The 23,370-nt window shown below is 36.3% G+C and overlaps 1 protein-coding gene across 5 annotated transcripts in view; it reads left to right on the forward strand.

Annotated features, from left to right (window-relative positions):
• The first annotated feature begins 888 nt into the window (after positions 1 to 888).
• The window catches only part of KCNB2 (potassium voltage-gated channel subfamily B member 2), a 182,884-nt gene continuing 160,402 nt past the window's right edge, over positions 889 to 23,370 (forward strand). The window contains exons 1-2 of one of the 5 annotated variants that reach the window (XM_087931381.1): positions 17,546 to 18,360; positions 19,242 to 19,642. The gene's annotated coding sequence lies outside the window, so the exon portion shown is untranslated. Of the gene's footprint in view, positions 1,009 to 17,545; positions 18,361 to 18,422; positions 18,535 to 19,241; positions 19,643 to 21,683; positions 22,237 to 23,370 lie in introns of those variants that run through there. The other 4 variants (XM_087931382.1, XM_087931384.1, XM_026705889.2 and 1 more) reach the window with 4 other exon arrangements.

The raw sequence follows: 23,370 nt of genomic DNA on the forward strand, positions 1-23,370 counted from the left end.
CTTGAAAAATTAAGTTGATAACTCTATAAGCAATAGCAATAGCACTTAGACTTATATACCTCCTGTTAGTGCTTTTCTATGTTCTCAGCATGGTTTACGAAGTCAGCATATTGCCCCCAACAATCTGAGTCCTCATTTTACTGCCCTCAGAAGGGTGGAGTCAGTCAGGATGAAACTCCTGGCTCTGACTGAGTCAGCCTGCTGTACAGCATTCTAACCACAGGCCACCATGGCTCTTTTGAGAGCAAAGAGAACATATTTTCTGTATCTCTTAACGGACATCTACAGATTTGGTGAGTTTTCCCAGGTAAGCAACACTAGACCTGACCAGAAACTGATGCCATAGACTGTTTTTAGATATTGTCTCCTAATAGACTTGACTAATAAAGGTTGAAGACTGCCCTCGTGCTCCCCTCATTTCATGCCATAAAAATATTCTTCTTTCCAAATGACAACAGGAATTTTTTGGATGGAAACTAGTAGCCAAATCAGAAACATTCTTAAATTCCCCCAAAAATGGAATACCACCATTTCAGTTATTTCTTTAATATTTTCTTTAACTCAAGAGTTTGGATTTATAAATGGTTTCCAAAATATTTTTTTAGTTTAATGTTGACAAAATCAAGATATCCCTCTTCCCTAACCAAAAAGATCATTTCTAATGTAAGTCCTGCCCAGAGCCTCAAATTAAATGCATATTTCTAGACACGGTCATGTGGGTTACTGCCTGCACATTACTTTCTGCATGATGTAATTGCATATGAGCTGTTCTTTGGTGTATTTACGATTGCAACTGAATAGCCTGATTCTATGGACTGGTTTAATTTAGCATCTAAAAAAGTGATCCCTGTCAAAAGCTTAGTCACATTCCAGTGCCAGCACACAGAGGCCAACTGTCTTAGCAGGGCAGTATGTAAAGAGAAATCAGATTATATGTTGATGTTTTATTCTTTCTCCTGCACAAATAATTTTCAATTTGCCACAGCTGTGTCAGATTTCTTCATGAAGGTAAGTAACTTTCTTTCTTAAAAATAAAAAAGCAGGCAGATCATTCCTTTAGTGAGAGGGTTTCATATATAATAATATTTTGGTGGATAAATCATTGCTTTTTTCATGGAAATCTTAACAAATCTCATTGATTTAAGATAATGTCCCATCAGTTGCTTTGGTAGAGATAAAACACTTCTCACAGTTTTCTTTTTGATTACACAGCCTCTTCTTGCCCTTTCCAAACGTTTTGTTCTGATGGAAAGCACATGTGTGTTATAACCAGAAAACTATTTGCAGTGGTGACAAGTATGAAAAGAAAGGGCAGGTGTAAATATAAGTCATACAGGAAAACATATATCTTGCTGGAGCAACACATTGAAGGCAGACACACATTATTCAGTACTATAACCAAATCAGAGAAAACATGCAAAAACTATCTGTCTCAATAAAGGTTACCCTAAATTATTAGATATTCAATTTGGCATACAATTAGGGATGGAGATGGTAACATTTATTTATGTTTATTTATGGAAATTTCATCCATAAATTTTTCAGTAAAGGTGGCTTTAAAAGTCTGTAAGATTATGGAGCTCAGGCTTCATTAAGGCAATTAGCAAGACATTTCAGGTTTCTTCTTCCAACAGAATTTAAATGTTAGCTCCTTTTAGAACTGTTCCATGGAACTATCTGTGTTTTAACTCAGCACTAGGACACTAATCCAGATGCAGTTGCTATGGCAAATGAGTTTTTCTTCCAAAAGTTAGCACCTATTTAATTATTTGCATTTCTTGTATGGCAAAGTTGGTGAGAGGATACATAAAATATTCATAAAGTTAACCCACTAATTTGAAGAGAAGCATTTTTGTAAAATATCTTATTTCCTGGCACATTCTTCCCGACTCCCTTCCCTTGCATCCCATTCATTTCCTAGTTGCTTAGCAGTTTTACTTGAGTGTAAATCCCTTTGAACTCAGTGAAGTCAGCTTTTGTTTAGACATGAATCAGATTGTCTTCTCTGCCTTCAAAAGGAAAACAGGAATGAATTGCCTTTGAAATCTCTGATTCTCCTTTCACATCAAGTTTCCTTGGGTCTTCTCTTCTTACAGTAGTTTGTCATTTTCTCCCCAAAAGTGATGGACTAAAATAATCCATTTCAGTGCGAGCAAATCAGCCTTGAAATTATATTTTCCATTTTAATGAACATGGTTTAAAATCCTGGAAGAAAACTTAGCATCTTAGTTTGTGTGATAGCAAAGAAATATTTGCAACAAATGAATTCTTCTCTGCAGACATTGGCAGGAAAGGATTATGGTGATGCTGCGAGAGAATCTCTGCTTCCCATGGCCTTAGACATGAAGAGGACCCCATCAATGTATGACTCAATTTTTGAAATAATCTGGTAGATCAATTCTTTTTATTCTAGGCTATAAAATGAATCAGATAAAATATACAATAAACCAAAGACTTTAGCATTTTAGCTTTCATTTTACAAACTTGTTTATTAATCCTTTTACTTCACTGGACAAAAAAGAAAAGAATGGAAAAAAAATATGGTACTAGAGAAAAAGAAGGTGTGTGAATATTCTCGTTCTAATAGATTTCAGGATATAAACCCGGATTTCAGGATATAAAAAGAAAGGTCATTTGCATATTAACCTATATAAAGTTTGCATGTGAACTTGCCTACTACTTTTAGTTATTTGTGGGAATATTGAATACTAGATTGTGGGAATATTGAAAACGAAGGGAAGGAGAATAAACATAAGTAACTGTGGTAGCTTATCTCAAAAATGGTAATTCAGTCCAAGTAGCAAGAAACTGAGAAAGCATTTCAAATCCTTCAGAGATTCCCTCTGAATGAACTCAATATAAATAAAAAGGAATCTAATTTTTTCTGACTAATAAGTTTTATTTAAATCAGTGTTGTTCAAATTTGGCTCCATTAAAATGTGGGGACATCAACTCCCAGCATTTCCCATCCAGCCAAAAAAATTAGCTGCATTCCTAATTGTCTTGGTGGTGCTGTTTTTTCTTTCTGATAAAAAAGCTTGGTTTGTCTCTTTGTTAAGTGTTTGCCAACAGCAATGTGCAGACTACAGGAGACTGAATAATCTTCAGATTACTATTCTACTGATTCTTATTATGGAGAGAAAGAAATTGTTCTTAAGGAAAAAATTAAGGAAAAATATTTTATTGTTTTGGCCGGGCTTTTAAAGTCTTTTTCTCTGCCTTTGGAAATGCTGGTGAAGCTTACTTCATTTATCCAATGAATCACCTTGTTCTCCCAGGCAACTACTAACAATTGAGAAAAATAATGGGAAAGAAAAGTATCCTGAGAAAGTAACTATTATTAAGTGTGGTGTAAATGCTAAACTAAGATTTTGCTATATTTATCAACTAACTCAATCTTATGGAGTGGTACCCAACACAGGAGAGAAAAACAAAACAAGGACAGTACTTAATAATATAGTAATAAAAATAAATAATAATATAGTAATAAACAATTAAAATACAACAAATGTGTAATGTATGGAAGAGCATCTATATACCAACAAGCAGGACCCAAAAGCTTATTGCAAAAGTGAGTTTTCACAATCTTCCTAATTCAAAATAAGGAAGGCATCCTTCAAGCTGCCAAGTTTAACATGTTCCACACTTCAGAGGCCACCACAGTGAAGACTTCCTACTTTACACCCAAGTACAAGAGAGGATTCTCAGCAGGCTTTCTTAAGCTGGCTGAAGTGGACAGGTGGAACTAATTCTGAAACTGAACTAAAATCAGTGCTTAATTAATTAAATTGTAATTAAATAGCATATTCTTGATTTGAAAAAAAGTATAGTGTTAAAGAAAGCATAGTAATAGATATACATTAGCATGTACATAATGGGTATACAAGAAACAAGCATGTTTTATAAGTAAGAAGGAGAGGGAGTAAAGGGAGAGATGTTTCATTTATTTCCAGTAATAAAGTTTCATAGTATATCAGTATATCTTCTGTGATTAGGAATGTGTGATCAAATATTTGAAATACCGTGTTTCTCATATAATAAGGCCGGGTCTTACTTTTTTTTGAGCCCCAAAAAAATGGCTAGGCCGTCTTTTCAGGGGTGACTTAATTCCCCCCCCCTTGCATCTTCAGGCGGGAGGCAACAGCTTGGATGTTGACCTCAGCGTTGGTGGGGCACTTCGTATCGGGTTCAACTCAGGCAGCACCATATCCAGGTGTGCAACAAAAGTACTTCCTAACGAAAAGCCCCCCACCATTTCCCCCCCCCCCCCATTTTGCATGTTTTAATATAGGCCTTAATTTAGGGGGAGGGCTTAATTTCATTTCATGCCTATAAAACATGCTGGGACTTCCTATTGAGGGAGGCCGTATTGTTGGAGAAACAGGGTATTTATACAAAAATACTAAGCATGAATTACAGTGAGAAATGTAAGAATGATAGTTGGGAAGGACAAGCATAGTGATACTTCCTCTTTTTTTGGTCAGTTTTAGATAAATCAATAAAACTAATTATTGTTTTTGTATTATTTTTATTTATGTGATACTGATGCAGCAGCTATTGCTAGTTATCTTTGGGATTATTGTTTTGAAAAAAAATCTTGTTGAAGCACATACTGACGTGAATCATAAATAAAAAATCATTACTAGATTTGAGTATGAAGATTCTATTGGCCGAACTATAGTAATCTTAATTCTAACTAACTGCTACACAGGTAACTTCAAAGTTCCTACTTTCCATTTCCTTCTATGCTTTACAGAAATTAAACAGATAGTGAGCCTGGATAGGACACACTTGTTAGAATAAGTGTTGGGATGGCAAGTTGAATGAAGGATTATTTCCAGTAGAGCAGAAATTATGGCAATTCCTCTTATAGCAGTATCTTTATAGTGATGAACCCAGAGCTACATGTGAACTCCAAACTACTATCTCTGTCCACCAAAGTCCCTCCTGTTGCCCTGTCAAATCTCATTTCCTGTTTTCAGGTGGGAAAAACTTTGAAATCTTAAGCCAAAGACTAAAACGGAGAATTTTTAAAACAGGAAACTTTCTACAGAAGAAAGCCTTATCCTGACTACTGCGTGTGTACAATGCAGCTATCCTCACTGCCAGCTGAAATTTCAGCCATGGATCAAAAAGGAGATTAACGATGGATCCTAATTCGTCATTAGCTGCTAACATGGTGAAGTCATGATATGAGTCATTCTTTCCCAAGATAATCCTGAAATTTCTTTTTTTTCCCCAGCTTTGCCTCTGTCCCTTAGTTGCACTGAAGGTCCATGCTTTGTCTATGTATCTCTGCTCCCAGATTTGTTAGCAATTTTATTGACATGAGCCTAGAAACTATCATTTTCTACACTAAACAACCATTTTTTTTTTAAAAAAAAAGCTGCTGATCCATTTCAGAACCAACAGAGGGAGCAGCGAAGGGATAAGTACCCAGCCATGCACTGAAAACTGCAAATGTTCTTTTCTAGTTCAGGAAGTTTCTTAGGATACATCCAGATATATGACATCTCCAGAAAGGACTGCAAAAAGGAGTGGAATTATTTCTACTATCTGTTTATTTTGATTACCTGCTGAAATAACATGGGCAGTTTAGGGTAATTGTTGTAGAAGTAAAAAAACTGGGGCTCAAATTTTTGTAAGGGGATTGGAATCACACAAGATAGCTTAGTGTTTTTCAAGGTTGGCAACTTTAAAATGTGGACATCAACTGGATGGTTGCTGGGAATTCTGGGATATGAACTCCACATATCTTAAAAGTTGTCATGTTTGAAAAACACTGATTTAGTTACTGAAGTTGGAAAAACGTTGCAGTAGAATTTTTGATTCTACTAAAGAGTTAGTGATCTTTACTTGTGTGACTGTAACTACAGTAATTAATATTATTTGCAAAAGTGAACAATTTGGGAACCATTTTAAAATCAAAATTTTTGCACATTCCTAGGAATTATTCTTTTTGAAAAACTGTATTGCATGTATAAATGTATCATTCACACATTAATGGGATGGAAGAGGTGGGGAGAGTAAGAGATTGTTATAAGAAATGTTTAATAACAGAATAACAGAATCAAAAGGTACTGTGGAGGTGTTCTAGTCCAATGCTCTGCTCAAGCAGGAAGTGTCTATACCATTCCGGCAAGTGGCTGTCCAATCTCTTTTTAAAAACCTCCAATGATGGAATATCCACAACTTCTAAAGGCAATCGATTCCACTAATTAATTTTGGGGAAATTCCTTCTTAGTTTTAGGTTAGATCTTTCTTAGATAAGTTTCTGTTCTTAATTCTTGTCTTGCCATCAGGTTGTTTGGAGAATAGCTTGATCCCTCACCCTTCTTTATGACAGCCCCTCAGATATTGGAAGACTATTACCATGTCATCCTTAGTCCTTCTCTTTGTTAGAGTAGAATTACTTAGTTCCTGTAACCATTCATCATATGTTTTAGCCTCTAGCTTTCTAATCATCTTTGTTGCTCTTCTCTGCATTCTTTTTAGTGTCTCGATATCTTGTTTGTATCACAGTGATAAAAATTGGAATGCAGTATATTCCAAGTGTGGTTTTACTAAAGCAGTACACAGTCATACTAATACTTCACATGATCTTGATAATATTCCTCTGTTGATGAAGCCTAGGGTTGCACTGACTTTTTTGACAGCTGCAGCACACTTCTGGCTTATATCTGAGCAGGTGTCTATTAGAACTCCTAGATTCCTCTCAGAGTCCCTGCTGTTGAGCCAGGTATCACCTAATCTGTACCTGTACATTTGGTTTTACTTGCCTAAGTGTAAAATCTTACTTTCTCACCTTTGAATTTCATTTTGTTAGATAGAGGCCAGTGTTCAAGTCTGTCAAGATCCTTCTGACCTAAAGTGTTGACTATTCCTCCTAAATTGGTGTTGTCTGCAAATTTGATGAGTTCTCCTTCCATCCTCTCATCTTAATCATTTATGAAGATGTTGAAGAGTACTGGGCCTTGAGATACCCCACCGCATAATTCTTTTTATGGACATGTAGATCAAGGAATATTAGTGTAGTTTCCAGCCAGTTATGAATCCATCTGGTGGTGATCCTGTGTATCCCACATTTTTTTAATCTTATGTTTAGGCTTGTTTGATTCAGAAAGGGAAATCATACAATATATTACAAAATTATATTTTTTAAAATAGTAGCTGGACTTGAATCTTTTGCTATTATTTTATTATTGGAGATAATTCGTTAAGCGATAGTGAATCCCAAAGGAAGAAGTTTATTTATATAAGAAACCAAGAACACTTTCTTAGAATGTGTCACTTTGAACAGAAGGGGATGATCTTGATACCAGGATTAATCAGATTACTCAAATGGATAAAATCTGGTTGTTCTGTACAACAGAAGTAGAAGATAATTTATGATAGCAAACAGTTTGGGGGGGATCTATTTTAGAAATGTTTGGAGTTATAAAAGGCAAGGTTTGCCAGGAGTAGAAGAATGTTTACAAACTTTAGATCTGCAGAAAATCGAAATATGCTTTTTATTCAAGTCTACTGGTTAACAAGAACAAAACGTTCAGATTAAAGTAGACACACTGTTCTGAGGTTAGTAATGAAAAGAAAGGAAATTATTTCCTGGAGTACATTATGCTCAATTGAAGCAGATCATCACAAGAGCTTTGTATTAGTATTTTAATATATTAATTAATTCTCAGAGATTCAGAGAGAAGGCATTCAGTAACCTTCCCTCCTTCATTTCTACAGTTACTAGAATAAGTTAGAGATACAAAAAGGAAAGAAGTTGGTAGTCAAGTAGTAAATATTGGCAACCAGGATGTTTCTTCCAGAATTGGGAGAAATGTTCCAGATTGTGGTTTATTTTGTTGTTATTATTATTTTTTGTTGTTTTGAAATAATGACTTGTGAGCCAGAACAAGTAGGTTAATAACCACACCTAACGAGGACTCAAGGCCAAATTCTGATGATGTTATTGGCTGAAGGATTAGGATTTTTAGCATCTTAACTGTGCTTACAATTTATGTAGCCTGTATTAAATTGACTTTAATATAAACAGAAGTCAGTTGGGCAGTATAGAAATTTGAATAATAAATAAAATAAAATGGCACCCCCAAAGAGAAAGAAACATGCTGATTAGGAATAATATTTTTGAAAACAGGGTGAATGGGTTGTGTGCAAATGTGTATATAAAATACTAACATCTGAAGGAAGCCTGGTTTAAAAGTCTAAGGCTTAATATGATTTTTTTGCCGCTTATATAATCATTGCTATAGATTTACTAAATGTTTTCTTATTTCTATGCTCTCTTCCAGTGTTGTCTTTTTAATCATTTTTCTTTCTTTAATTTTCTTTCATGCTTTTTTTGGTCCTTTTTCTTAATCTTCCCATGGTACCTAATACATCAACCTCACACTGACTGTCCTAAAAAACATATAGTATATTTTTGATTGAATTAAAAATCATTAATGTGAGTTTTCTGCCTAGATCATATCTGATTTTTTTTTTAGATTTAGGATGTTACATGTGGAATATAGTTTTGTATTGGACAAAACAATAATTTTCTTAAAGAGGCTGCCTTTCCTTTATCCTTGGTGAAAGTTAAATGCTCATAATAAGGAGAAGGAAGAATAAGAGGAGATATCTACAAACAGTTTGGAGGGCAGCAGAGATAAATGTGGTTGGCAATCATGGATTGGCTATCCTACTCATCAACAAATACTTCAGCATTTTTCATTCACTAAAGAAGATGGAATACTATATTGTAGAATAGAATAGAATTCTTCATTGGCCAAGTGTGATTGGACACACAAGGAATTTGCCTTGGTGCGAATACTCTCTGTATACATAAAAGAAAAGATACATTCATCAAGAGTCAAGAACCATAGATACAACACAATGATAGTCATAGGGTACAACAAGCAATCAAGTCATACTAGAAACAGTCAATATAAATCATAAGTGACAAAGTTACAGTCATCCAGTTACAAGTGGGAGGAGATGGATGATAAGGAGTGATAAGATTAACAGTAATAGTAGTGCAGACTTTGTAATAGTTGAACAGCGTTGAGGGAATTACTTGTTTAGCAGAGTGATGGCTTTCAGGAAAAAAACTGTTCTTGTGTCTATAGTTGTTCTGGTGTGCAGTGCTCTATAGTGTCATTTTGAGGGAAGGAGTTGAAACAGTTTATGTCCGGGATGTGAGGAGTAATATGGCAACAACAAGCTAATACAAAATTTGATCCGGTTTACCCAGAACAGCAAAGCTAGTAGATGGACATTAGGGAGTTATCACTTTATATTCATCAGACCACAACCCAGCAAGACTGTGTAAATATAACCTATGCAGTACAGGAGTTTTATATATATGGAAAACTCTGCAATCCTGGAACAATTTTCTTTGTGAATTTGTTCAAAAGACTACCTGCTTGGAACTGTGATATCTAGAATAAACATAGTAGAGACTGAAATTTATCTTGTTCATGAAAATATGGTAAATTAAAACAGAATGGCTGAATATATACATCAATTGGAATCATACATATATGCTTCAAATATGGGTGAAAGTATAGTCTAGATTTTTACCTCCATGTAACATTTAATAGGATGTCACTTTTTCTATAGTACATAATTTCTTTACAAGAATACAACTCTCCCCTGCAAAGTCTATGGTTATGGTTATGGTTATGGTTATGTAATATTAAGAAGAAAGATTTCTCTTGACTTTAACAACACCCAGTGGGATCTACTGAACTCATGAGAACCACAGATTGAAGATACAAGTAGTGTTTTCATATAAAAGGTTCTTTGAATGCAGTTATCAGAAGGTGATAATGTAATACATTAACATTGAATGTTTTATGAGGCCAGTTAAGTGTTACTTTAAAAACAGCTAAGATTGATTTTTTTAATATGTAGTTGGAATTTGATTTTTATTGGTAATCCCCACCGCATTTTCCATTAGATAAGGTGACTTAATCATCCACCATTCTTGGCATGATTTTGATGTTTAGAGGAAAAAAATAAGTTATATTGGGAATTCTCAGAGCAAAATTCATGACCTCAAGAGCTGTCCCATAAGAGAAGCCAAAAATATTAGCCTTTTTAGAGCTGGGGAGTTAAACCATCCATATCACACTTAAAATCCTGAACCTCCCTGATAAAATGGCTTTTGGTTCTGTCTGCTTTTGAAGAGAAGCTCTTGACATGTTGTATTTAGCCTGGTGTGGTTCACTCCTCCATGGAATGGAGTTGCACAACGATTGGTGGCTGGGAAAAGAAGAAGAAAAACCATTCCTGCCTGAGGAGTGGAGGAAGGAGTATAACAGCAATAAAATTAGATTGCCAATTGTTGGAAGAATGGAAATACAAATACTACTTTATGTAGGCTTGAACAGAACTGAAAGTGTTTGATTCATTATGTGCTATACAACATACAAAATACTGATAATTATTCATGAAAACCTAGGTAGCATTACCTATGAGAATCTAGGAGGTGCTCTGTTTAGCAAGATCACCGCACAATCATCAAGAAGCTGCCCTAAGGATCCTCAACCTTTAAGTGACCTGTATAAGAAAAGACCAGCCCAAAACCTTCTCAGCTGGTCTCCCATCCCCATCATCCCAGTCAATTGCATTGTATTTTCACTTGCAATTATTTGTATTCTTTGTAAACTGCTTTGGAGGATTGTGATACTGAAGTTTATGATATAAATAATTATGAATAAATATATTTTCCATTCTGTTTCTTTTTGTATTTATTTAGGGAACAGGTTTTCACTCCTATAGTTGTGTAGATAGATTATGCATGGATGGTTCCCTAAAAAGCATTTGTACTTAAATCATACACAAACCATATCATTGAAAAATAAACTTTAGTTTTATTTAAAATCAAAACTTAAATTCAAATTTAATTTTAATTTTAACTGGGTTAGAATGTGAGATCTAGATTCCAGTTCCCAATCCTCTGAGGAAATTTACTCTGAAAATTTGAGCCACTCTTCCTCTTTTATCCAAGTCTACCTCTCATTTAAGCCACTAGCAACTTGCTCTTGAAAGAAGAGAGTCATAAATTAAACAAATAATAAATAATATTAGGGAAGGTGGGCTAAGATGTTGAGTACAATATTTTATTTGGCCCTTTCTTTGCATTACTCAATTATATAGTTTAATCCTGCATATATGTGCAACTGTTGGCAAGCAATAATCAATAATCATATTGGTGTTCTTTATGTCCAGTTGCTGAAATAAAATTCATAATCGAAACAGAGACGAGAGCTAAGGACTAAGTGTTAAAGTAAGCACTAAAAGCAATCACTCTATAATGCATTTCAGGAATGAGCAATTGACTAATGCAAAGTTTCTATCAAGCTTATTTACTTATGCATGTATGGTATTTTAACATTATGTCACCATTACATGCCACAAATAATTATGATTGTACATGGTCTATAAACCCTGAACCATAAATATGCAGGGCCCATTCCTTAGGAAACTGAAGTTTGAAAGGTGCTTATTAGAACAACTTTTAGGTACCTATTCAAAATTCATTTCTTTCTCCAGACCTTCCTGACACAAAAGCTAGAAGAATGCTTTTTTGTTTTCTTTCCTCCCACCTTTTATTTATTGATGGATTTTTATATAAAACTTTTTAAATGTTAAAACCATATAAAATAACCTACAATATAACATGCTTATCAAATGTATGTTGTTTTCTGTTGTCTTCATGTATAATTATATTTTTACTAATCCTTTGAGATGCTTCTGCATAGTAAATACATAAGTATATTAATAAATGGATAATAAAGCCTAGCAAGTTAGCCAAAAATTGCCTACCCTAGGTGTGATGGGATGGGTCTGATGATGTGCATTTTCTGCAGTAATTCTGTCCCACTGAAATAACCTGCCTGCTAAGGAAAAGATGCTCTTGCTCTGCTAACTATCTGTCTCTTCCAGGAGGCCCTCAGGGACTGTCTGTTGGAGCCACTGGTACACATTTTGATGTCTGTGTTTAATGATAGTTATTTTATGTATTATTATCTGAAAACCACCTATAGCCCAAATTAGGAATGAGTCAGTTGCAATAAATATTGCACCAACAGCAGTTAAGGTAATACATTCTTAATATCAATTATATCAAAATAGTCAAAGGCATATTAAATATTAGCAGAATCAGATATACAGCCTTGTGGCTGTGATCCTCTGATTTGGTTTTCATGGTTAGCTGGTTAGCTGGAGAGGTTGCAAGCATAGAAAGACCAAGAAGATGATCTGAAGGATCTAAACCAACTCAGCTTTCTCATACCTAAAGAGGTCTAGACAAGCTGTTCATCTAATCTTCATACATTTCCATCTGTATCCAAAAGATGCTTTTCAAAAGACAACTGGAGTTTGTTTTTCCTTTAAGTCATTTTGCTTCTCATCCAAGAAGCATCTTGGATGAGAAGTGAAACATCTTCAAGGAAAAACAAAGAAAATCCAGTTGCCTTTAGAAAAACCAGATTTAGGATAACCATGATCTGGATGACTGAGAATCTCCATAGACATTTCCATCTATTATGTACAATGAGAAGGCCCTCATCCCTTGGGAAAGAAATCAAAATCTCCACAGACTAGCCCTTATGTTTTCATACATTTAGTTTAGCCTTTCCAGTCTTCACTTATGTTGGATTGTAATTCTATCAACCTTAGTCAATATTATTAACAATCTGTGCTGAACTCTTGTTCCCAGTTAATAGTGCCCAGAATAGATATTGACCATGGTGGTGAAGGATGCTAGAACAATCATTACATGCTGCCATGGAATGACAAGGATTATAGTGATCTAGAGGTCACCAAGCTGGGGAAGACAGCTTTTGTCTGAAGTCAAAAAAGAAGCATATGTAATTGGTGTGACACATTTAAAATCTAATTACTGAGCTATAGCATAGCATTTTGCTCTTACGATCAACTTGTCTATCAACTTTGGCTCATCTCCCATAATTCTTCATCATAATTAAGATGCAGTTCATGTTGAAAAATCATTAAGCCTTGGCTTCTGGGCAAAACTAGCCATCCTCATCTATTGAGAAACAAATCACTAGTAAGCCAGAATTACCATTCCTGATCTAGGGATGGAGGAGAAATTCATTCACCTCACATCTGAATGTGAACTTTACTTAATTTGAACTTTCTAAACTAATACACAAAGTAAAATGCTGTTATGCAGTACACTTTTTCAGAATTTTATGATACAACAGTACTTCGGTTTTAAAAATGAAATATATACCGTACATAAACATGTACATGACAAAACATCCAGAGAAATATTAATGCACATGAAATTAATATAGGAAAAGGATTTTAGGAATTAGGAAACTGAATAAATACAAAATTGGGAAAATATATTCATACATTTCAATATTGATGCAGATTTTAGCTAAATATACATATTGCAAAAATATTTAAAATGTGGTTTTTCATTTAAATTGAACTGATCATAATTGTTTCAATGCAGGGATTGGCAAGTTTATCAGTCAATATTTTTCAGTTTCTTGAATTCCTAATTAAAGTTTTGTTTTGGAACATCATTGTTTCTGTTTCTAGATATGCATGAAATATTTCTGCTAAAATATATTTTATGAATATTTCCTAGTATGCATACTTTTCACTCATAATTTTAATTCATTTCTGCATTTTTCTAAAGTAATATACTTATGTACACTATTTTTAGTATGGCTATACAAAACAATTATTTATATAATTTATTGTAGCAAATCGCTTTACAAAATTAATCAGGATACAAAGGTGTTCTATATACAGTAATGTGTTTATCGGCTTGTAAATTAGGTGATTTCATAAAAATTTTCTTTGGAGAATCTTCTGAAAGAAAAAGAAACCTAATTAATTTACAGTTCCATATTCAAAGATGCCCACATCTGAACAAATTAGCTTAGCAGATGCTTTTTATCATATTATTGGCATTTCCTATATACTTCAAAGGATTTTTGTCTACTTACAATCTCTAATTCATGCAAAAGTTTTTGTCCTTGCAGCATATTGCCCTTTTTATCCTGTTCTGGCTAAAAAAACTGAAAACTTCATAGTCTTCTCCTAGAACAGAACAAAGAACACAGGAATCAATTTCATTTTCTAAAAACAGCCCAAACCCTGAATATTGTGGTTCTTCTGAAAACAGCATCATGTCCATGATATGCCCTTCCTGGAAGGAAAGAGTATTTTCAGTGAGCTCCTCTTCTTGATAATCTTGTCTTATGAGCTTCCATTAATAGAACTGAGAATAGAGAAATCCAGAAAACCATACAGATGGTCTGGTTGAAGTAATTTATCTACTATTAGCACATTGACTTTATACCTGTGACACTGTGTGCGCAAATGCAAATGAGCACTGCATCTAATTTGGCCTGTGGATTAACAGCCTTCCTCAGCCTTGTGGCGTCCAGATGTATTGGATGGCTAGTGTAAACATGAACAGCTGGAAAGTTTACCTAACACATGGAGATGAGGGCATCCATTTGGTGAAGGCTAGTCTAATCACAGAAAGGAGAAAAAAGCTCCTTCCCAGTTGCAGAAATATAATTGGAATGGGTAGAAAGTGTCCTATTAACACTGTCCTGGCCCAGCCTGGCAAATAGACCAAAGCTTTTGTAAGGGAACTCAAGTGTTTTTACTTATCCCCCTCCCCCACCTCAAAAGTAGCTATAAAAATTGTCTGGGACTCTTTGAATAATGTCTTTGTTCATTTCCAATGTTTATGAACTGATGTATCAGCTGAGGATTTCTATATGCAACATTGCACTAGTAGGCTACTCACTGTCTCCCAGGGATGAAGACACGTCCTTCATTCTGAAAAGGTCCTAGTATGGATATATATAGTTGTTGAGAGTTGCCCGTGTTTCTTATCCTACAGTAGTGTGGCTGACATTCCTTAAATCTTCATAGAGGAAACAATCCTGCAGATACTGTTGAATTAAAACTTTCAGAATCCCTTAACAGTGATGATGATTCTTTTATTTCAGTCTTCCAACCTTGCAACCTTTATCTATCTCCTATTCGATTCCATTAATTCTATTCTGACTGAGACAAATGGCTTTGTTTTCTTCATAGGTAACTTAGTGGGGAGAGAAATTAGCTATGAAGTGTTTTAATGAAATAAGACATATATCTCTTGTATAATATTAGTGATGGAGATGAAGAGGGAAGTCATGGAGGATTTATTCAGTAATCCAAAACTGAAAAATATGAAGGACCATGAAACAAGAATAGCCAAAAATGGCAGCTTTATAATACCCATTTTAAAGGAACTAGTGAAGAAATAATAAAAGTAAGAGAGTATGCAAATTCATTCATTTGGTCAACTTCTAGGTCAACCAACCCTGAAGTTTCTGGATGGCCTAGAAATTAAATAACATCTACAAACAATGAAGTTAAAGAAAAAGCCAATCATTATTTTCCCACCCACATAGTGCCTAACCCAAGGGGAATATCCATGTTTTTAATGCTGTTTTAAATATTAATAAGGTGGGAGAGTCATTCCGAATGCTGTTCCAGAAGGCAGGTGATAGATATGACTTTTCTTCAGGGTCCTGCTACCGTAGATTGATTGACTGATGGGACTAGGAGAGAGGTAACTGTTTCAGATCTTATAGTAAGGGTAGAAAGCATAAGAGTTAACAGGTTCTCAAATAACTATTGTAGACCCCATGTCATATAGTTAAAGATGATAACTAGCAAACATACATGTAGTACCACTATATAAAAAACTGATTTAAAAGGCAAGTGAATAGGGTTGAAGTTATAGCACAAATAAGGTTTTTGCGGTTGTGCTAACTGAAGGGAAGAGATGGGCCAATCATTTTGAAGGTGTTTGGATGAAAATGTTCTTCCTAGTTAATAGTCTTTCCATAGTCATGGAAATAAATATCCTTATATATGTGTTTGTGGAGTGCATCCAGCATGTCTAGTGAATTATTCTGCAAGCACAGTAAGATTAACATCTTATTAAGAAAGAAGCCATAGGAAAATCAATTTGGACTTATGCCTAAAATGGTACAATAAGATCAAGTTGTAAGTAATGGATTGAGTGTGTTCCCCATACCAACCCTCAGGGGCAAAACAATTTTTTTTTTTACCCAATTGGTTTTTTGGCACAACTCGCATTATGAAGCTAAAGAAGCAAATGCCAGTTTGGCATAATGGTTAAACCATCAGTCTAAAAAACTGGAAAACCATATTCTAATACAGGGGTGTCAAACTCAAGGCCCGGGGGCCATATCCGGCCTGGAGGACGCTTAAATTGGCCCATGGGGCAGCCCTGGAAACAGCAAAGGACCGCCCCACAGTGGCCACGGGTGGTCCTCCTGAGCTCCGTTTTCTCTGGCAGAGGGTTGCAGGAGGCTGTTGCAGCCAAAAACAGAGCTGAGGAGCCCATTTTCGCTGGCAGAGCACTCAGGCCACCACAAGCACCCCAATACGAGTGAGGTCAAGCTGGCTATGCTCCCTGGCCACGCCGACCTCATCCTGCCTGCCCAGGTCAAACACAACCCTGTTGTAATCCCATTTAGGCTCAAAGCCATCTCCCTGACCTTGGGCCAGTTAACTCTAGGAAGAAAGCCACTTCTGAAAATCTTGTCAAGAAAACTGCAGAGCCTAATCCAGACAGCTGCCAGGAGTCCACGCTGCCTTGAAGGCAACTCCCACCACCACCACCAAACACAACAAATCCACACAATACAAAATGAAAGGAGTATACAATTCCCAACACCTTTTTTAATAGGTCAGAAGTTATCATTTCTCTCCATGATTTCTGAAAATTGATAGCAATGATTTCTATAAATTTGAGGAGAAAATACATAAGCCCTAAAATAAGTCTTCCATAAATTTAAATAACAAAGAAGCCCAAGTCAATTCCCAGAAAGAATTTAAACATCACAACCCCAACAATTATGTTAAATGTTTAGTAATATCCTCTTGGCACCATTATTTCCCCCAAAGAGCCAGTTTTGTCTAGTAATTAAGGCACCAAGCAGAAAGCAAGAAACGATTCTTGTTCTGTCTTAGGCATAGAAGCAGGCTGGGTGACTTTGGGCCAGTCATTCATTCTTAGCCCAACTCCCCTCACACAGTTTTGGGAGGTGGGGAGAGAGAAGGAAGGAAGAATAGGATAGCAATGAAAATGTAAGGATAATGAAAACAACTCTGCATGTACTTAAAAATTACTCTCACACTTTGACATTCTCTTGGCAAAAAAAATCATGATTGTTTTAATTGTAGTTGTCAACAGATAATTCTATTCTTAAGGGCAACTTAATTTTTTTTTACATTTTTCACACATAGCAAAAAAAAAGAAAAGAAAGTAAGATATTTCTGGCAGCTGTGTGGAAAGAAATAGTGACAATATAAACTCTGCTGCACAGCAGATATAAACACACCCACCACAAATGAAAGCAGAAACAAAGCCAGCCACTACTGGCTGAATGCATGGAGGCCTGTTGATGACCGAATGGTGAGAGAAAGAGGGCTTACACATATCCCAGCACTCCCCCACCCCCCCAAATGCAATACTAGCTGGAATTAAAAACTTGGCAGGTGGGTGGCTGGTAGTGCAAAGACCAACCTAGCTCAACCTGAGTCAATTACACCTGCAGGGTGGGGGGACTATGAACCCTTTGTTGGTGAAAGTCCAGGAAGCCCGCGCCTAAGTGGTTCTAATGTATGTCTGACTTTTGGCCTTTGCACCCGTGCCCTGAGGAGAAGGCGGTTATATGGGCAAATATTGTGCGTGTCCGTCCCCTTATAGCGCTGGGTAGAAAACAGCTGCTTGCTCGGTTTACGCGGCGCATCCACTTGCTGATGAACACCCGAACGCGCACATAGAGACTCGCTGGCAGTGGCCACCAGCAGCAGCAGCAGCAGCACCCAAATCCCATTGCAAACAAAGGGAGATGACGGCGGGGCTGCTGGAGAGCTTTCTCGCCCCCTTCGTTTTGCAAGCGGCGACCGCCCGCAGCCTTCCCCTCTCCCTCCCCATAGCTGTCCTCCTCCATCCCGCAGGCGGTGGTAATTCGGGAGCCGGGATTCAGAGCAAGGCGAGAGGGACGTCGTCCGCGAAGGAGAAGAAGTGAGCAAGGCGAAAGATTCTCATTTTCTCTCTCTCTCTCTCACACACACACACACACACACATGCGCGCGCGCAGGGACTCTCACAACCAAAACAAACCTCGCCCGCCTTCACCTCGGCGGATAGTCAACAGATCATTTGCAAAAAGAATCCGAGAGCAGGAGCAGCAACCGGCGGGGAGGCGGCGGGGGAATTCCGGGCGTCTTTTGTGCTTTCCCCCGCCGGTGTTTATGCTGAACGCGGTCTCGCCGAGTAAGGTAAGCGAGAGAGAGGGAAGGAAAGGGGTGGGGGGGGACGACAGAGGATTTCTGCCTTTTGGCAGAGTCTAGAAAGAAAGAAGGCGATGCATGAATCATCTCTGCTTCTTCCTACCCGTTGGATAGTTGACATATGGTTCCAAGTAGCAGCTAAGTGCGGGGAGATGTCTTCAGGTATGGTTTAGGAGCAGGGAGTGTGAGGGAGGGGGGGGTTCTCTTTTTCTGTCCCACCCCCTCCTCATTTAATGCCCAGAAAAAGTGTTTTGTTTTGCTTTTGGGGGGGTGGGGGGGAGGTGGAGAGAGAGACAGTTTCCATGCCCAGAGAGCTGGTTTGACAGATATCACCTGCCTCTCTGAACGACTGCCGCGGTTGGACTGGGTGATTTCCTGTGTAAGGTGGACCCCTAACAAACGGTGACATGCATAGTGTGGAAGACATGCTTCCCAACCTGTCAAAAATGGGGAAAATAAGCCCTCGTGGCCATTGAGGTTGACATTAAACATACTACCTTTTCTTCATCCTGTCGCGGATGTTTCAGAGAGCAGGAAGAGGGGGGTGGAAATATCTCTCTTCTCTTCTTAAGCCAAGGTATGTTAAAGAGAAATAATTTTGTCACATGCCCATAGGAGTGTTAGATGTATATACAAACTGTGTTGTTGAGTTGTATACTTTTAAGGGATGTCTTCCTTTCAGTATTTATTCAGTTGAGCATCTTTTTGCTTAAAACAAACTTGAAGACCGGGAGTACCACTTGCTATACCTTTGGCCATCTTTATGGTATTTCTTAGATTTATTTCAAGTTGAACTACCCAAAACATTCATCTAAAAAATAAATAGTGCCTTTTAAAGCTCCTTTTGACATTTTAATTTGCTCCCCCAGAATCCAGCTGCTTCTATCCCTACAAATAAAAAGAAGAAGAGAAACTCCTGTTTGCTCCCTTGCCTCTGAAGGCAGCATTAACGCACTCAAGAGGCAGGACTGTCGCTTTGCAAATAAACAGCAATCAAGCTCCTACCTCTAAGAGAAACAGACTTCAGTCAATAATCCTTCCCCATACAGTAATGCAGAAAAGCTGTCGGGGCCAGTTTAATAAGAGAAGAAGAGCAGCAAAGTAGGCTTCTGAAGAGAGAGACCAGCTGGAGACTTGCGAGACTTTGGCTTGTAAGACAGAAGGACTGACTCTGTTCAAGTTTGCTTGCTTTCCCAGAACTCTTAAGTGAGGTTCAAGAAATAAAAGGAGGAAGTTCTGTCCTCAGCTTTTCTTCAAAGCACAATCTGAGGTTAGTGTCCCTGTCATGGTCATAGGTTTGAGTAATGATCATAAGTGGGTGTGGTAAAAAGCATGTTCTGAACGACCCAGTGAATAGTTTGATCAAAACAGTGAGATACAGCCTAAAGCCAAACCCCCTTTTTAACAAAACACATGCAAGTTTATCTTTAAAAACCCATTATGCATTTTTAAGCTATTTTATTAAATGTTTTCAATGCGCCAGTCATTCCCTATTCAATGATTATAACAATCTTGCTATACATAAGGATTTAAGCATCTGTAAATGGCTTTTTCTGATAATTGTCAAAACATCTTGCCATTTGCACCAGGAACTGAATGATGCTATAAGCACGTCTATGTTTGTTTGAATATTTAGGTTTAATAATGTTCACGATGCCTATTTCTATTACCACTGTTTTTATAAGCTTGATTGGCATCTTGCAGTTCAGCATCCAAAAATGTGAAGTTAAAAAATATATACACAAAAATATATTCACTGGGGTACTTATAGTTCAAGTTGCTTGCTTTGTTCTCTGATTTTCAGCTGATAAATTTCATGGTTAGCATGCATTCATTCCTAAAGGAAGAACATTTCATAAACTTTTTTTTAGCTAGAAGCTCCTTGGAATTCTGCATTTCATTTATGTCATTATAATACTTTAGAAATGACTGTACAGTTCACTATTCAAAACGTAGACAAAGATTATATTTTCTGAAAAACAGTGAAGAAAGACCTAATATTATTGCTGACCACTCTAGAAAAGATTATCTCCTTATGTATCTACAGTCCTTTTATATCTATAAGATATATTACAGCAGGTACAGAGAAACAAGTAATTAAAGAGTCTAACATTATAACTTATCAATATATGTATATATGGCAGTTATATTCTGTTGCTGCCTCTTTTTCTTAATATGCATTCCCTATACCTATACTTTGATTTGAAAATTAATTCAGAAGGTTTGACCTGAATCCTTCAGATCTTTGTTTTGATTATTACAGATTCAATAATTACTTCAGAAAGCACTTGCTGGAAATTTTAACAAAAGAAATGCAACTGAATTCATACATTTTCAACTATAATGCTTAGTAGTAATCTGACAATAAATACTTATCTCTCTTGTACTATCTGACTCACCCTTATCAAAAAAAGAAGATTCAGTGCTGTTAAAACTTGTTGCATCAGATGACATAATTATTACAAGCATATTATTTTGCTTGTTGTGGTATAGCAAAGACAAACAATATTTCTTCTGGAGTTATACTACCCATATGACTTGCATACAGACCTCACCTGTAATTCAGGGCACCTCACCTATAATTCAAGGGCTGTTCTGGTTATCAATTTGTTTCCAGTTCAACATGGTAATGATTATCTTTAAAGTCCTTAAGAGCTTAAAACCAGAATATCTTAGAAGAATTGCCTTTCCCCATGCTTGCCTTCCTACAGTTCAATACAGAACCTTTTTTTTTATAATCCTGTTGTGAAATCCTGGCCAATAGTGTCTTTTTCATGGCGGTACCTCAAATATACCAAAGACTATTTAAGAAGGCGTTTGCTTTACTGGAAATGCCTCATTTTCACTTCTGCATCTGCCTACTTCTTACTGCCCATTCTTAAGAAGGCGTTTGCTTTACTGGAAATGCCTCATTTTCACTTCTGCATCTGCCTACTTCTTACTGCCCATTCTTTACTTTTAAATTCTACTTCTCCCTTCTGACTTAGTTTTATTCTCTTATGTTGTAACTTCCCAGAATGTTGTAGAACACAGAAGTTTGCTTGAGGTTTGATGGTTGAGATTTCCTTCCCAACTTTTGCAGCAGCCAACAGAAACCTCCCAAACTTGTTAATAATAGCAATACTATTTAATATGATCAAAGGGGGAAATATTGAATAGATGACTAGAGAATAGTTAAATAATTAAGAGTTAAAGATAGTTTTTTTGTCGCTCCATCCACTACTTTTTGGAAAGGGGCACACCACTCAAAAGCCAAGTCCTGTAAGTCTGGAAAAAGTTGTACTTCACAAATATGAAACTTTGGATTGGTATAAATAAAAGAGAATCTCTTGATTTTTTTTAAAAAATGATTTAAATAAATATACATTATACTTTTAAAATATTTATTATTTCTAGTTATATGGCTCCCCATTGCACATTCATGATTCTAGATGGCTAACAACACTAAGAACTGTATGAATATATAATCATATAAAACCATATAAAAACCTTAAAAACACAAGCAGCAATCTGAATACAAAAACCACCACCACTGATGAATTGCCTTCTAAAAAGCCAGCAAGGCAGAGACTAGTGTAATCTCCAAGGGAATGAAATTCTAAAGGGCGGGTACCACAGCAGAAAATGCTCTCTTCCTAGATCCTAATAGATGGAACCCCAGGCAAGATTCTTCTGACCTAACAAGTAACCGGAAGGAGGTGGTGTTTCAAATAATGCATCCCCCTGTATTGAAGAGTTCTATGGATTATTACATGCACCTTGAATTGAACCAAGAAGCATTCTGGTGCAACTTGCAAAAGAGAATTGTAACATGCTCGGCCATTGCATTCTCCTCTTGCTGCAGCTCTCAGATGCTGTTCAAAGGTAGTCTCATGTAAAATGTTTTCTCCTTTTAGTTGTTTTTTTTTACTTTACATTCATACAATTATATTGTTATTTAGAAGCTTGATAATATAAGCTTGATAACCACCCCTAGCTCTTATGTTGGATGCAGTTAATCTGTATGACAAGATGTATAGATATGAAATCTGTACTGATCAGTAACCATCTATTACTTTTTTTTGCCCTCTATAATCTCTGTATCACATTTTAAAAGCTTCTGTGACTGCTTGTCTTTGGGTTATAATATAGAGTATAAACTAACAATATGGTCCTTTAGGTAACAAAAAGTTAAGTTTCATGTTCAAAAGAGAGAAGCAAACACAGTATTAGGGCTGTGCATTACTTTGAAAATAGTTTACAAAAGGTATCCTGGGGTCGGCAGAAATGCTCACATAGCTCTTGTCTGCCATTCTTTTTTAAAGTAGTTCTCTCTTTCCCAGGATCATATGGCTGTCCTTTGCAGCTGCCATGTGGAGAACTCTTTTGGAATCAATTCTAAAGCATCATATAACCCTAATGTACTTTAGGGAAAAAGATAAGAAGATAAAGAACAAAAACAGCTCCGTCATGACATGCTGACTGATGTTTAGAACAGATGAAAACTGTGTGGGAAAACACAATAAAAGATCCTAGAAATTGGGCATGGCTACCTGGCTAGAATTTTGAATAGAAACATTGTATTATATGTTGCAACGTTCTATTGCAGATTCCTCCACAATAGATTGAATTTTCATTTTAACATCTCTTTTTGGGAAAATTAAACAATAGCGGCAAATAATAATTTTTTTGCTGATTTTTTTTTAGAGGAAGCGAAACAACAGTTGGTATAAAAACTTTTTTCGTTTTGCTGCTTTATAATAATTGTACTAATGATCATACACGAATATGTTTAGGAGGCAAGATAACTTTGAGTAATTCTACTTCTCCTTTTCCTGCTAATAAAGTTGAAAGACTGTATTAAGTGATTGTATTAATGGAGGGCCATCAACATATGTATACTTATGATTAATGGGTAGATGCAAGCCAGGAAAGATCCTGCAAAGTTTACCATCTTCATCCTGTGAAGAAGAAGCCTAACTTGAGACTTTATTCAAACTGAGCTGCCTTTTTGATGAA

The sequence above is a fragment of the Pseudonaja textilis genome, chromosome 3 (assembly GCF_049901715.1).
Source record: "Pseudonaja textilis isolate UNSWEBS1 chromosome 3, rPseTex1.2, whole genome shotgun sequence".
Lineage (NCBI taxonomy): Eukaryota > Metazoa > Chordata > Lepidosauria > Squamata > Elapidae > Pseudonaja > Pseudonaja textilis.